General features: G+C 43.8%; 1 protein-coding gene across 4 annotated transcripts in view; it reads left to right on the top strand.

The window, feature by feature from the left end:
- NOS1 (nitric oxide synthase 1) overlaps positions 1 to 14,148 on the top strand; it is a 102,584-nt gene that overhangs the window by 32,391 nt on the left and 56,045 nt on the right. The window lies entirely within an intron of this gene.

Consider the following 14,148-nt stretch of genomic DNA (forward strand, 5'->3'; position numbering starts at 1 on the left):
TCTCTGAACAAGGAAGTTCCTCTCCCGGTGTCTCTCAAGTTGCCAAGACTACAGTTCCCATCGCCTCCGCCCGTTCCTAGTTGGCAAGGGCTGCTGGAACTGGCCCCGAAACTCACCTAAGCCGCTCCTTCTGCTCCGTGGCCTGAGTTCTACGGACGTACCTGCCCAGGCTCGCACCGAAAAGCATCGGTGGGGAAAGAGGGTGAGGAGGGGAACAGCGTCGCCCGAGGCGCTTAAATCCGACGGGCTGAGGCGTGGGGGGGGGGGGGCAAGCCGACCTTGCGCCTTGGGCAAACTGAGCGCCGAAGCGGCTGTCCTTCGGTGCGCGCCGGAGGTGCGGAGCCCATGGCGCGCGCATCTCTGCCAGTTTTCCCTCGGCCCTTCTCTCCATCCTGCGCGCCCAGACCTGGGGGAGACTCGGGCGTCCCGGGACCCGCTTTTCCTTCTCTAGATTTACGCCTCTGCCGAGCTTCCTGCCCCCGCAGAGGTCGAGCTGTGCCCGCGTGGAAGGGCGTCGCCTTGAAGCTCTTCCTGCCGGCGCAGCCTGAAGCCCGCCACCTCGGCGCTTGGCCTCCGGGCACTCAGCAGGTGCCGCAGACTGAGCTGCTCCCTTCAGAACCCGGAACCAAGAAGCTTCACCCCCGTCTTGACCCCCGCACTGATCCCATCGGCAGTTACTTCCGAGGGAAGGGTCGGCCGCTCCGCATGTGTTCAGAAGCACCCGCGTTCTGGGCTGGTGGGATCCTCGACCTGAAATTAAGCGCCACCGCTCAGGTTTATCCCTGGCTTTTATTTACCTGCCCTCGGCTCTGTTTTCTAAGCAAAGGGCGAGAATCCAGAAGTTCGCCCCTTGAAGCCCGCGGACGAGGTGCCCGCTCCGTCCAATCTCCCGCTGGCGTTCTTGGACCCTGAATCAGGGCTGGGGGCTTCTAGAACCTACGGCGCCGGTGTTCTTCTTTTCACCCGCGCAGTGTTCCAATAACCATCCAGAATTAGCCTCCATAAATTAACCTTTCCATCTATTAAGGACAGGAAAGGAAGGTGCGTGCCTGCATTTGTGTGTGTTTCAGGAGGAGGAAGGTGGATCAAAATAAAAAGAAAGCAGCGCAAAGAAATTACGAAGAGTTTGTTTGCTTTGACACTCTTCTTAGGATTTCCAGAAAACCTTTTGTGGATGGGTTTCGGGGCTCGCGGTCCGGGCGCTTGTTCTCCGCACCTTCTGCGGATGGGAATTCAGGCTAGCTAGAAGAAGGTAGATGGTATTAGAATATACAGTATCTTAATCCGGACTGACGCCTGTTCTCCAAAAGTGGCTCTGCGTTTCTGTCACGTGAAGTCGGGAAGGGATTGAAAGTGCCTTGTAAGGACGTGGGGAGTCGTTTCTATCAAAAGACTCTCTAATCTGAATCTGATAGAGAAATCTGATTTTAGACGGGCAGGTTTAGCGAAAGTAAATTCTCGGGTCTGCCTCGCCCGCCCCAGGCGGCCCTCAAACCCTGCCTTTACCCCGGCTCCTGCTGCCTCTTTCCTGCCCTTCAGAGTCGCCGCAACCCCCTCCCGCTATCGGGAGTTGGCAGCGACTAAACAAGCAGACGCAAACCTGGGTTTTGCCTGTCCGTAGGAAACGAAAAAGGAGAGGACGCGCGCTCTCGCAAGTGAGAGGCGGCGCTGGCGGCAAGCCGGAATCAGCCTTTCCCAACCGGCGCCGTCCGGATATGTGGCGGTTCCAAACTCTCATCATCCTCAAACGGGGAGGGCGAGGAGTCGGTGGCCAATACATCTGAACCCCCGGTTGGTTTTGGGGACGGCCGGGCGTTCTCCGCGCGTCGGTCCTTTCGCGCTAATTCTTGGGGCCGACGCGCTTTCAGCACCTCGGACAGCTCACGAGGCGCTTCGAATGAGCGGCAGCGGCGCCTTCCTCGGCACTGCCGGTTCAGCCGCGGCGGTGGCTGTGTCAAGCTCGCCCATGGGTCTCTCTCGGGTTTCATTGGAAAATCTGACCTCTTTACAAATGCGTGAAAGTGGGTAGTCTTGTGTATGTCTTACCAGCAGTACAGTAAGAGGTAGCAAGACAGAAGATAGCCAATTTGATCTGGTGTTTAAGGCACCAGGCTATCGAGCAAGAGAGTCTGAGTTCAAGTCCCACCGTAGCCATGAAAGCCAGCTGGATGACCGTGGGTCAATCACCAGGAGACTTGAGTTCTGGTCCATCCTTAGGTTATGATCTCGGACCAGTTCCTCTCTCTAAGGCCAATTCACCTCACAGGGTTGTTGTTGGGAAAAAGAGGAGAAGGGAGATGTGTTGGATATATTCACCGCCTTGAGCTATTTGTAAAAATAATAAAGGCAGGATGCAGATTTTTTTTAAAAAAAAAAAAAGCATAGACTGTCTCAAGGAACCTTAGGCATGCTTTGTATACAATCCTAGATTTAGGGGAGAAATCCATTTGAAATCTTAGAAAGCTCTTGCTGAGATTGAATTTTGCTTGTATTCCTTTCTGTGAAACAAAGTCCCAAAGGCAACTGGACTTTGTTTTTCCTTGAAGACTTTTCACTTCTCATCCAAGAAGCTTCTTCGGTTCCGATAAAGCTTCTTGAATGAGAAGCAAAACGTCTTCTGGGAAAAACGAAGCACAGTTGCCTTTTGAAAAAAGCACCTTTGGGACAACCATGACCTGGATGACGGAGTCTCCATAGGCAAACAAACCCAAGTGCCATCAAACCACCCTCATCCTTCTCTCCTGGGAACTTTGTGTTTCTAAAGCAGCCTGTGTATCTACATGCTGTGGGGCTTTCCTCAAAATGCATTTTTGCCGAACAGGTTCACACTCTGTACAAAAACCATGGTTTGCTAAATGCGCCACAGCAGTCTTGTTTCCACCAAACTAACAGAAAGGCTGGACTCCCACTGCAGCAAAAATAAATAATGCAAATGATGGAAGGATGCTGAATGATGGCTGTCTGTTCTGGGATGGTTTCTCCAATAGAGTTTGGAGGCAGTTTTTAGGCAAAAAATTAAATTCTAATACTATTGTGGGGTTTGCTCCTAGATAAGTAGATATCACACCTGGGGGGTGTTGTGCAGACCCCAATTATTGTGCAGTCAATCGTAACTTATTTCTTTCATGCGTAGAACAGTATGAAAAAAAATTGGAATGTTTACTTTGTTTACACTTTGACTGAGATGATTACCCTCCCATGGCTGGTCCCAATCATTTCTGATAGATGGAGAGAAACCATGCACAAAGTCACTGGCCTGTGAGGTGTCTCAGGATTTGACCCTTTCATCTTCCTGTAGATGTTAGCCATTGGATGTGGTCATCTATTGAGCCAGGGTCAAGTGTCATGAATATGCAGATGACAATCGTCTGGGCTGCTGATGGATCAAGGGATGCTGTCAAGATATTGTCCCCGTATCTGGAAGGTCTGGATGGGGAGGAAGAGGTTTAAGGGGTTTAACCCTGACAAAACCAAATGGGCTTGTGATTCTTCTGGTGCTGGGATTTTCCGTCTTTAATTCTGAAGGGAATTTAATTTCCTGCAGTTTGAAGGCCTTCCTGGACTCAATGGTCCTGCTTGAAAAGCAGGTGGCAATTGTGGGCTGGGGAGATCTTTGCATCCATCCCTCAGAAGGAAGTCCTTTCTTACAGTCACTTATGCCTTAGTCATGAACGGATTACTGCATTCATGCACATGGGGCAGACCTTGAAGACTCTTCTGAAGATATAATTGGTCAATGGTGCAATGGCATCCAGAGTTATAGACATGCCCTTTGTTGCCCATATAATGACTTTGTTTTGGAAGTATACTTGTTACCAGAGAGTTTCTGGTTGGCAAGTAGAGACAATTGTCATGTATAAAGCTTTTCTGACATAGGACCTGGATGTCCCAGGAACCAATTGTCTCTCGTTGTTTCTCTCCATCTCATAAAAACTGAGAAAGTGTTCCGTGTCCCATATCTCCAGCATTGTCATTTGATGTGGTCTAGGAAGCAAGCATTGATATCATAGTATCTGCCCAGGATTTGTGGGGTCCTTGAGGCATGTATCTGGGTTGAATTATGTGGATTAGTTTACGGCTATAGTTGCTCTCTTATTATGATTGTCTTTTATGTTCTTAATTCATGAGCTGTGCAATGGTGCCCTTGAACTGGAAGGCTTTAGAAATCTAAATTATAAATTGAAGAATGAGATCACAGTCAAACAAACCAGAATGGGTTTTAGTTTCATGTGTGAATGGAGCCAATCTAAGCCTACTGAGAATTCTGAGCTGGTTCTTTCTGTCACAAGAAAATAGGAGCATCAGCCATTCAGTTTGCATGTATGATACATAATGAATAAACATCTTAGAAAGCCTTTAGCCAGCAATTGTAGATTTTTTTTCTGAATAAACGTGCATATGCTTTTGTTTCGAATAGTACATCTGGAACTTTCTCCACTTGCTTGCAGGTGCTCTGATATTAAGTAGAGAGTGTTTATCATCGTGCTGAGCCAATTTACTTAGCCATTGTTGTTGAATACATTTATGTTTGTTGGGTTCACAAAACTCACTTGAACCAAAGTCTACCAACCACACTGACTGGGAACACTTAAACAAACCATACCTTTTGTGTTAGTTTAGCCAGTATCTGATTTTCCTCCCAGCTCCACATTCTTCAAGCTGTTGAAAGAACATTCAATTCTTATTCTTGAGTGTTTGATGTCTTAACCATCTATTCATTTTTATCAACCACATTCTAGTTGTTGTTTTTTTATTGTTTTGGAATGGAATTGTTCTATCCTCAACTGCAACCCTGTTTAGCTTCAGCCAAGGAGGTGATTTATGAACCTTCACACTGTGTTGCTAAACTGCACACTCTAAGTTGTGCATATTTGTGCATGTTTTAAAATGCAGGCTGATACATGCAGCAGAGTGCAGGTCCATTCTTAAATCTTCCATGGAATAGAGATGTCTGGCACTGGAATTACCTTGGTCTGCACTTGTGAACCCAAATACTTGCCTTGTTTATTCTGCTTGCTCTCCTTTCTTAAGAATTGTCAGTTTCCGACATCTCTATAGCAACTTTCCTGCTTTCATTGATTTTAGGATGTCAGTTTTCGATCTAATACCGCAGGTAAGTTTACTCTTCGTGCACCTGGGCCATGCCATCTCAAGATTGCAAAAGTGTGCGTCATGTGTAGCCCTTCAGTCTTTGCTTGAGATGCTTGTGATGTTTGCAGTTTTATGTGAGTCCATGAGCTTCGAGGTCCTTCTGCGAAGGTGTGATCTTGCGCAACTGTGCTGAGAACTGGATGTAACGCACACCTTGTCTTTGTGATTAACCGAATGTAAGGCTTAGCAACACCCATTGCTCCATCTTACCTTAGAACATTGCAGTCTCGCTCCGAGGAGGGTTAGTTCAAACACTTTGAACAGAGCCGTTCCTTTGAGGACGAATCCTCTTTCCCACTCATTGCGTTCATTGTCTTCCTGTTTAAGCCTTTCAGCTTGCTGTTCCTAAGTGCAGTTGCACCGAGAAACACACCACATTCTTTACTCTCCCTTTTCACCATCCTCTCCATTATTCGTAATCTTCTGAGGAAGATGTTTGTGGTCTGAAATGTATTTCTTCCAACAGCAAGAGGGGACGGGGTTCCCTTTCACTTAATGTGTAATGCTCAATATTTTAATATCTGTTATTCGCAGAGTTTCAGAGCAGAGCAAGAACAAATGGACCACGGGGGCAGGAAGCTCAAGGTATCAACAAAGGAGGATATTTGTAGCTCAAAGTTGAAATGAGGGATCTTTGTTGCTCTCTGAGCTTGGTTGATTTCTTGCAGACGTTTCATGACCCAAACTAGGTACCATCATCCATGCAGACGAAGCTCAGGGGCTGATCCCATTGTAGCTTTGTAAGATACAACTTCCATAGCCTCTTCTCCATTCTCCACTACCAGTTTTAGGGCTCTTCCTTGCACTTTTTTTTCTTTTTTCTTTTTCTTCCGTTCTTTTCTCTTATTAGCTGGCATGCAGCTCTGTCAATGACAGGGGAGATGATTTCTGAGTATCCAGGATCACTCCTTGGTTCTCGTAATTTCTGGCATTCACTGGTAGAAGAGGTGGCAAGGATTTCACTGAGTTCCTGATCTGTTGCCTATTGTAGCACAGAAATAATTGTCTGCAAGGCAAGCTAATCAAGTTCTCTTGACCCCTAGACGTTGGCTTTGGAAGGCAAAAATGGTAAGTATCACCGGTTACCTTTCCCCAGGAGTGGCAGCTAAATATGATTAGTAATACTAGTAATACTGTCAAATGCAGACAATCAAGTCTAGGCAGTTCCAACGAATGTAGGCTCACTGCATGCTAATTGCGCTCCACAAAAACTGATCTACTAACGGTCCAAGCAAATTGGTGGTAGGTAAAAGTCAATGGAATTCAAGGAGGGCTGGAGTTAGATCTCTTGTGGGCACGAAGGGACTCGTGATGACATGTTTGACCCCCTCCTTTGGGTTCAGCCTGGTCATCACAACCTCAGGTTTATTTCATGCTACCTTTAAACAAGAATCTGAACTACTAACGGTCCAAGCAAATTGGTGGTAGATAAGAGTCAATGAAATTCAAGGTGGGCAAGGATTAGAGACTGATGACACATTTCACCCCTCCCTCAAGCTCAGCCTGATCATCTCCTACAAATACTCATTAGCAGACAGAGGTGGCTAATCAAAGGTTTTGGAGGATTTTGTCCTTGTGACCTTCAGACCCTCTCCAGAAGTGCCACTCAAGAAGACTGTTCAATATATCAGAAAAAAAACTTAAATACCTAGAGACTAACAATCTTAATTAAGTTTACACAATTGACATTAATTTCAATGAAGTTTCAATTTAAGTGAGATTAATGAAGTGTCTTTTTGATGGCCCTATTCTCAAGAGGATATCCTTCACTTGACTTTGCAGTGGACAGAAATCCTTCACCTGTTCCTCCCTTGCTGCCTGTGCCCCACTCAATGACCCTTAAAGAGAGTTCCACTCCTGTGGATTTGTGGAAATATTCATATAGCTTATTTCTGACTCTAAAAGGTTTCCTAGTGGTGTCCCATCCAATGCTAAGCAGACCTAACCTAGCCTAACCCTCCAAAATTATATAAGGCCAGTTTTGTGCTGCCACCTGGCTGGTATTTAATGTTCCACATTATACTGAATACGCACCCAATTTTTAAATCCATCCCAAAGCAAAACTGCAACAAAACTAAACAATTTAGAATGAACCCAGTTGAGAATAAACTCCTCTTTAACATTTTGCAGATGATTAAAACTATGACATGCAGTGCAAAATAAACCAACAAATCTCAATCCAGCATAAAATATGCAGAAATTTCTTTAAAAAAAATATATAGGTGAAGCCAGCAATGCAGATTTTAATCTGAGGTCTTAGAGAATCAACCCATGTTCAGTACTTACTGCCAATTTCCCAGACTTGGCTCCAGCTGTTCATTAACTTTAACTTCCAAAGAGGAAGGAAAAATATCAAAAGAGTTACAGGCGATTGCAAACATCCCAGTGGCTCTCCATATTTATGCAAGGTTTAAAAAAATCTCAACGGCTGGCGTTGCATCTCATTTTCTCCTCTGTCCCTTTATTTCCTTCTGGCTCCTAATTCTTTCTGTATACCTGCCGGTGTGCGTAATTTGAAAAATTTCCAGAGAGTGATTAAAAAAAAAAAAACCAGCCCTTTTGAAGGAGAAGTGTGAACTGAAAACTGCACACTCACATTCAAAGATAAATCTGTTCTTCATCGGGCTAATTTCTTTTAAATGGCAGCGAAAAGGACCTGGGGATGTGGTAGGGAGTCGGGGGGGGGGTACAATCCAGTCAGAAATCTGCAATGTCATGAATGCCTCACAGACGCTGGACATTGCTCCCTGAAAACCAGGAGAGATGGGATAATATCCCCTGCTTTCCAAAGGTAGCAGAAGAACTGTAAGGCCACACTGGGAACACCGCATCTGATTTTGGTGACGCGATATAAAAAAGACCTAGAAAAAGTGCAGAGAAGAGTAACAAAGATGATTAGAGGGCGGGAGGCTAAAACATATGTTGAACGGTTGCAGGAACTGGGCATGCATAGAGCAGGGGTAGGCAACCTTGGCCGTTGTATGACTTGTGGACTTCAACTCCCAGAATTCCTGAGTCAGCATGGCTGGTTCAGGAATTCTGGGTATTGAAGTCCACAAGTCATAAAAAGAGCCAAGGTTCCCTCCCCCTGGCATAGACTAACAAAGAGAAGGATTAATGGTGACATGATAGCAGTCTTCCAATATTTGAGGGGCTGTCACAAAGAAGAGGGGGTCAACCTATTCTCCAAAGCGCCTGAAGGCAGGACAAGAAGCAGCAGATGGAAACTAATCAAGGAGAGAATCAATCTAGAACTAAGGAGAAAATTCCTGACAGTGAGAACAATTAACCAGTGGAACAGCCTGCCTCCAGAAGCTGTGAATGCTCCAACACTGGAGGTTTTTAAGAAGAGACTGGACTGCCACTTGTCTTGAATGGCATAGGGTCTCCTGCTTGAGCAGTGGGTTGGACTAGATGACCTCCAAGGTCCCTTCCAACTCTATTAACAGAGATTGGTGTGGTAGATTCTCGTTACAGGTCTTGAAGTTTATTGTCTTAACAAATTATCAGTGATGAGAGATCTACCAGGAACTACCAGGAACATTGCCTGTTAGCCTTCATTTTATTCTGGAATGTATTTGGGAGTGACTTTGGCTTCATTTCTATATTCTTGATTTAACAGGGTTTTATAATTTTATTTTAAAAAGTCTCAGAGTCCTCAGGAGTTCCTTTCAATAGTCTCCTTCAAAAATAAAAGAATACCACAAAAGAAAGAGTAACGTAGAATTGCACAATTCATATCAGGGTTTCAGAGTCAAGGTGCTTGTGCCGTCTTTCTTTCAACACCAACTCAGATTTTGGGTTTGAGGAAGGAGAGAAAAAAAAAGGGGGGGGCATAATTCATAAACCTCACGCTTAGGCACACGTTGAAATGTAGTTGACAGAATTACAGTCTCACTTTTTTGAAAAATGGAAAACATTTTCAGGAAACCTAACACGGCAATGTGCATCATTTTTTTTTTTTAAGGTCTTCTTGTAAGGACATGTTGTCGCAGATGGACGCCAGCAGGCCTTCTAAGACCCGCTGTGTCTAAAAACTGTTTGTTGGAGTCATTGCCAGATTTATCCTCCAGAAACGAGAGACCACGTTGGAGGTCAAAAACATCCACGTTGGCCTGTGCTAATGACACAAGAAGCAAGGCAGCTTTTAAAACCCACAGCGTCTTGTTTAGGTAGCACGTTCCTGTGAAATCAGGGTGATTCTGTATCATGCTTCTTCGGTCGAGGGATACTTAAGACCAATAAAGGAGAATATGTGTAGCTCAGGGTTGAAATGAAGGGTCCTGGGTGCTCTCTGAGCTTCTTCTGTTGTAACAGCTTTCTTTATTGATTTTTGTTCCTTGGTTTCTACTTCATTGATCACCATCCCGAGTCGTGCAATTAGAGCATTTAGCAGAGGATACAAATACAATCAATAAATAAATACCATTTGCTTCACACATCAGGTTAACACACCTCCCCCTCACCCAATAATCTAGCTGAGCATCGGTGTATATAAACATGGTGGCTTGAGTGAGCTGCTTGCCCCTGATGAGCAAACATAGCTGTTAAATGCTGGAAGGTTATGTTTCACTCTGGAGAATTTTCTCAGCATTCTTTTCTTGGGAAGAAGTTTGGAGAGCAAATTTTTTTTTCATCAGCTTGTAGGTGAACAGGCCAGGGGAAAAAATGTAGAAAAATTGCAGACCTGAATTAGTAGTTAAGTAAAGCTAACTCACTCTCAGCTCTAGAAAGAAAGTAATGGCAAACCAAGTCCAAAAATCTTGACAAGAAAACTGTAGAGATTTGTTCAGGCAGGTGCCAAGAATCAAGACTGACTCAAAGTGACAGAAAACCAGCAGATATGCCAGTTAAAGGCACTAGGCTGGAAACTAGGAGACCAAGAGTTCTTGTTTAGTCTAGTTCTAGTCTAGTCTAGTTCTAGAGCAACAAAGATGAGGCTAAACTGTACAATGGAGAGAACTAGATATGTCTAGTCTAATGAAGAGAAGGATTAAGGGTGACATGTTAGCAGTCTTCCAGTACTTGAGTGGCTGTCATAGAGAAGAGGCAGTTGATTTATTCTCTAAAGTGCCTGAGGGGAGGACAAGAAGTGACCTGTGGAAGCTTATCAAAGAGAGACCCCACCTAGAACTAACGGTAAATTTCCTGGCAGGAAGAACAATTTGTCCGTGGAACGGCCTGCCTTCAGAAGTTGTGAGTGCTCCATCACTGGAGGTTTTCAAGAAAAGATTGGACAAGCCATTTCTTTGCAATGGTATAGGGTCTGCTGCTTGAGCAGGGGGTTGGACTAGAAGACCTCCAAGGTCCCTTCCAACTTTATTATTATTATTAAATGGTTCACCTCAAAGTCCCTTCCAACTCTATTCTATGTTCTACGTTCTATCTAGTTCAACAATGACAATACTTTCACATCCCCAGACTGAACAAGCCACTCTATAGCCAAGCGTAATATGCAAGTCCAGCCTCATGTACATCTCCTTTTACAATATCCTAGCATTCAGACTGAACGCACAGCATCCATAAGAGCGGAACTCTGAAAAAAAAAACAACTATATTTAGCTTTGCTTACACGTTGGCAGCTCCCATCCTTCTCACTTTAGTCCTTTAACGTTCAATACATGTTGTATGTTGAACAGAAAAAAAAATCAGCTGGTGAGTGGGAAGGGGAATTCCTCTTTTGGGTGGGGACCCTTAGCCACACATTAGCTGCACCACTCTTTCTGCCTCCATGCACCAAAGAAGAGAGATCCTGTTCTTAGATGTGAACAGAACTGTAAAGGAAGACTTAGGGGGGCTATAAATAGATAAAGCCACAAGCTGGTCTGTTCCTTAAATCAGAATGATTTTTCCCACCAGCTGGATTGAAAGGGATGCTTCAAGTTGTTGCTCCGACCTGTTCTGGCTGCCTGTGATTTTTGACGCCGGAATGTGACGGATTCTGAAGAAGCAATAAAAGTGTCAGGAGAGGAAACCCTTTTCAACAATGGGGAATAACCCTATTGTTTTTATGGAATGTAACCTACCACCACAAGGGAGCCTAAAATTTCTGTTTCTACGTCAGATCATTGTTAAGTGAGTTTTGCCCCGTTTTACAACTTTTCTTGCCGTGAATCACTGCAGTTGATCAGTTAGTAACCCCGTTGTTAAGTGAATCCCTCTTCCCCATTGACTTTGCTTGTCAAAAGGACGCCAAAGGGATCCCATGATCCTGGGACACTGCAACCATCATAAATGCATAGAATTTGGTGGGCATTCAGTTGGAGAAGATTGTTCTAGCCATCTGGGAGAATTAAAGACTTGCATCTCCGTAGCTGATAAATCTCTCTCCTTCCAGTGGGCGCAGATCAATGAATTGAGTTTGGAAAAGAAAAATAACAGCTGCCTCATCCCAGCTGTGGAAGAAATTTATCTGTGTCTTCTAAGCCTTCCCTTATGGGTGAGGTGGGTGGCACAGAAATTTAATCCATAAAACAAGAGGCCACTGGCAAAAAAGCGAAACCCAGTCCTGTGTAAAACCATGTTTTAGGTTTAACGTGATGGAACTTTGCACATGCTAACTGAAAAAAAGTCTTAGTCTTTGCCTGGGCACCCGCTGACAATCCTCTGAAGTTGTGATGAATTACCGCTGACGCACCCCATCTGTTTCCATTTCTAGACATTTATTGAGTGGCTTAATGCTTTAAATTAAACTATTATTTATCTTGCTTTGGCTTAGCACAATGTACAAACGTTGCTTCTGTGGTTTGTAAAGAATGTTTTATGAATTAAATGCGAACCTAGCCAATTATGGTTCATTCAGCATACAGTAGCCATGATTAGGGGGGGAAAACTTAGCTCAAAACTCAGCATGCCCCTACCATCGTAAGTCATATTTTGTTTAATATTGCCTTCTTGAAAAAAAGGGCCCTCAGTTTTGGATGAGTTTATATAGTGCATTAAATTAAAACCTAGCAAATCCCACGGAAGCATAAATCGAGCCCCTCGATCAATTACACCGTAGTATTTTTTTTGAAAATTATAAGAGATTCCCCCCCCCCTTTGAATGGCTCCTGATAGTAATTAGGACTGAATAAATTATAATGGCATCCAGTTTAGAGATCCTTGGTTCTAACATATGTTTATCCTACCTTTTTGAACATGCCATACAAAGCAGTTTGCTTTGCTTTTCTTTTTTTAAAAAGGGAAAAATAAAAGGAGAGCATTGAAAGAAAAACAACTGCACATATATTACAAAGGGAGGGGGGAGAAACCAACTATTACAGTAAGATTAGCAGAACTGCGATTTTCTTTTCACTTAATATGGGATATATTGTGTACCTGTTGGATATCCGTAGGACGAAGTCGTTGCAATAGAAAAGGGTGTGAAAACTATTGATAAAGCATGATAAAGTATGGCAGAGGGAAGCATCTGAATTCAATTGATGCTAAGTGACTGGTTGTTATAAATTGTTATCTTTCATTCTTTCTTTCCCTTTTGAAACAAGGGGGGGAAGTAGGCTTATGGTTAGGGATTTTTCTTAACAAAGTAATAATACAGACACACGGAACACTATTTTTTGATCAAAAATATTATTATCTTTTTTATAATTATCTATCTATCCATCCATTCATCTCATTTATCTATCTGTCCATCCATCATCTCTCTCTCTCTCTCCCTCTATCCATTTATCTCATTTCATCTCACCCACCTCATCTCATCTATCTATCTATCCATCCATCCATCCATCCATCCATCCATCCATCCATTTATCTCTATCCATCCATCCATCATCTCATATCCATTTCATCTCATTTCATCTCATCTATCCATCTGTCTGTCTGTCTATTTATCTATTCATCCATCCATCTCATCTATCTGTCTGTCTGTCTATATCTACCCATACGTCCATCCATCCGTCTCTCCCTCTATCCATCCATCCATCTCATTTCATCTCATCCATCTATCTGTCTGTCTATTTATCTCTATCCGTCCATCCATCTCATGTCCATCTCATCTCTGTCTGTCTGCCTGCCTGCCTGTCTGTCTATTTATCACTATCTATCCATCTATCCATCCATCCATCCATCCATCCATCCATCCATCCATCTCATCTCAAATCCATTTCATCTCATTTCATCTCATCTATCCATCTCAACTATCTATCCATCCGTCTGTCTATTTATCTCTATCCATCCATCCATCCATCTATCTATCTAACCATCTGTCCATCTACCCTCTCTCTCCTTCTCCCTCCCTCCCTCCCTCCCTTAATTCTTATTTAAGCCATACATTTTCTATTCTTCTATTCTCATTTCTTAGTCTTATGTCTATCAGTCTTATGGGTTTTAAAATACCTTAACTATTTCTTAGCTCTTCGGGGTTTTTTTTTTTTTAAACTCTTCCCCTTCCTCACAGTTCTTCACCTCTTGTCGCCAATTGCACCCTCTCTCCTTAATCATCTTTCAACGCTAAGAACTGACACTTTTCTCTCCCTGTCTGCTTTGCTGCTGGCACTTGGATCGGCGTTTTTCTTTCCACATCTCTGCCGTCTTCTAGACTGGACTCTTTTTCTTCAGGCACCCACACATATACTTTAGGCTCGCCTTCAGTGGCCTTTTTATAAAACAAACTCCAATTAAGGAAAGAGTGGGGGGCTGTTTTAGCCCTCCTCCTTGCTAGAGAGCACCAAAACTCTGAATCCCAGGAGAGAGAAATGCTTGCTCACTCCAGATACTACGTACCTTTGTTCTTCCACTCTTTAACAACCTTTCTCTCTGCTGGTTTTTTTTTTTTTTTTTTTTTTTTGAGTATCTTTCAAACTGCCCGAGATTTCTGCAGTTGAATTCCCGGATGAATTGGTTTGAAATCTCATCGGGGAATTGCTCTTTGCTCTGCCTGGCTGATGAGCAGGAATGAGAGTTATGCTTTTTGAGCAGGAATAGCAAGTTTGGGTTGCTCCAACACTGGAAGTTTTTAAGAAGAGACCTGACGGCCATTTGTCCGAAATGGGATAG

The sequence above is a fragment of the Crotalus tigris genome, unplaced genomic scaffold, assembly GCF_016545835.1.
Source record: "Crotalus tigris isolate CLP2741 ecotype Arizona unplaced genomic scaffold, ASM1654583v1 scf7180000024461.5605484, whole genome shotgun sequence".
Classification (NCBI taxonomy): Eukaryota; Metazoa; Chordata; class Lepidosauria; order Squamata; family Viperidae; genus Crotalus; species Crotalus tigris.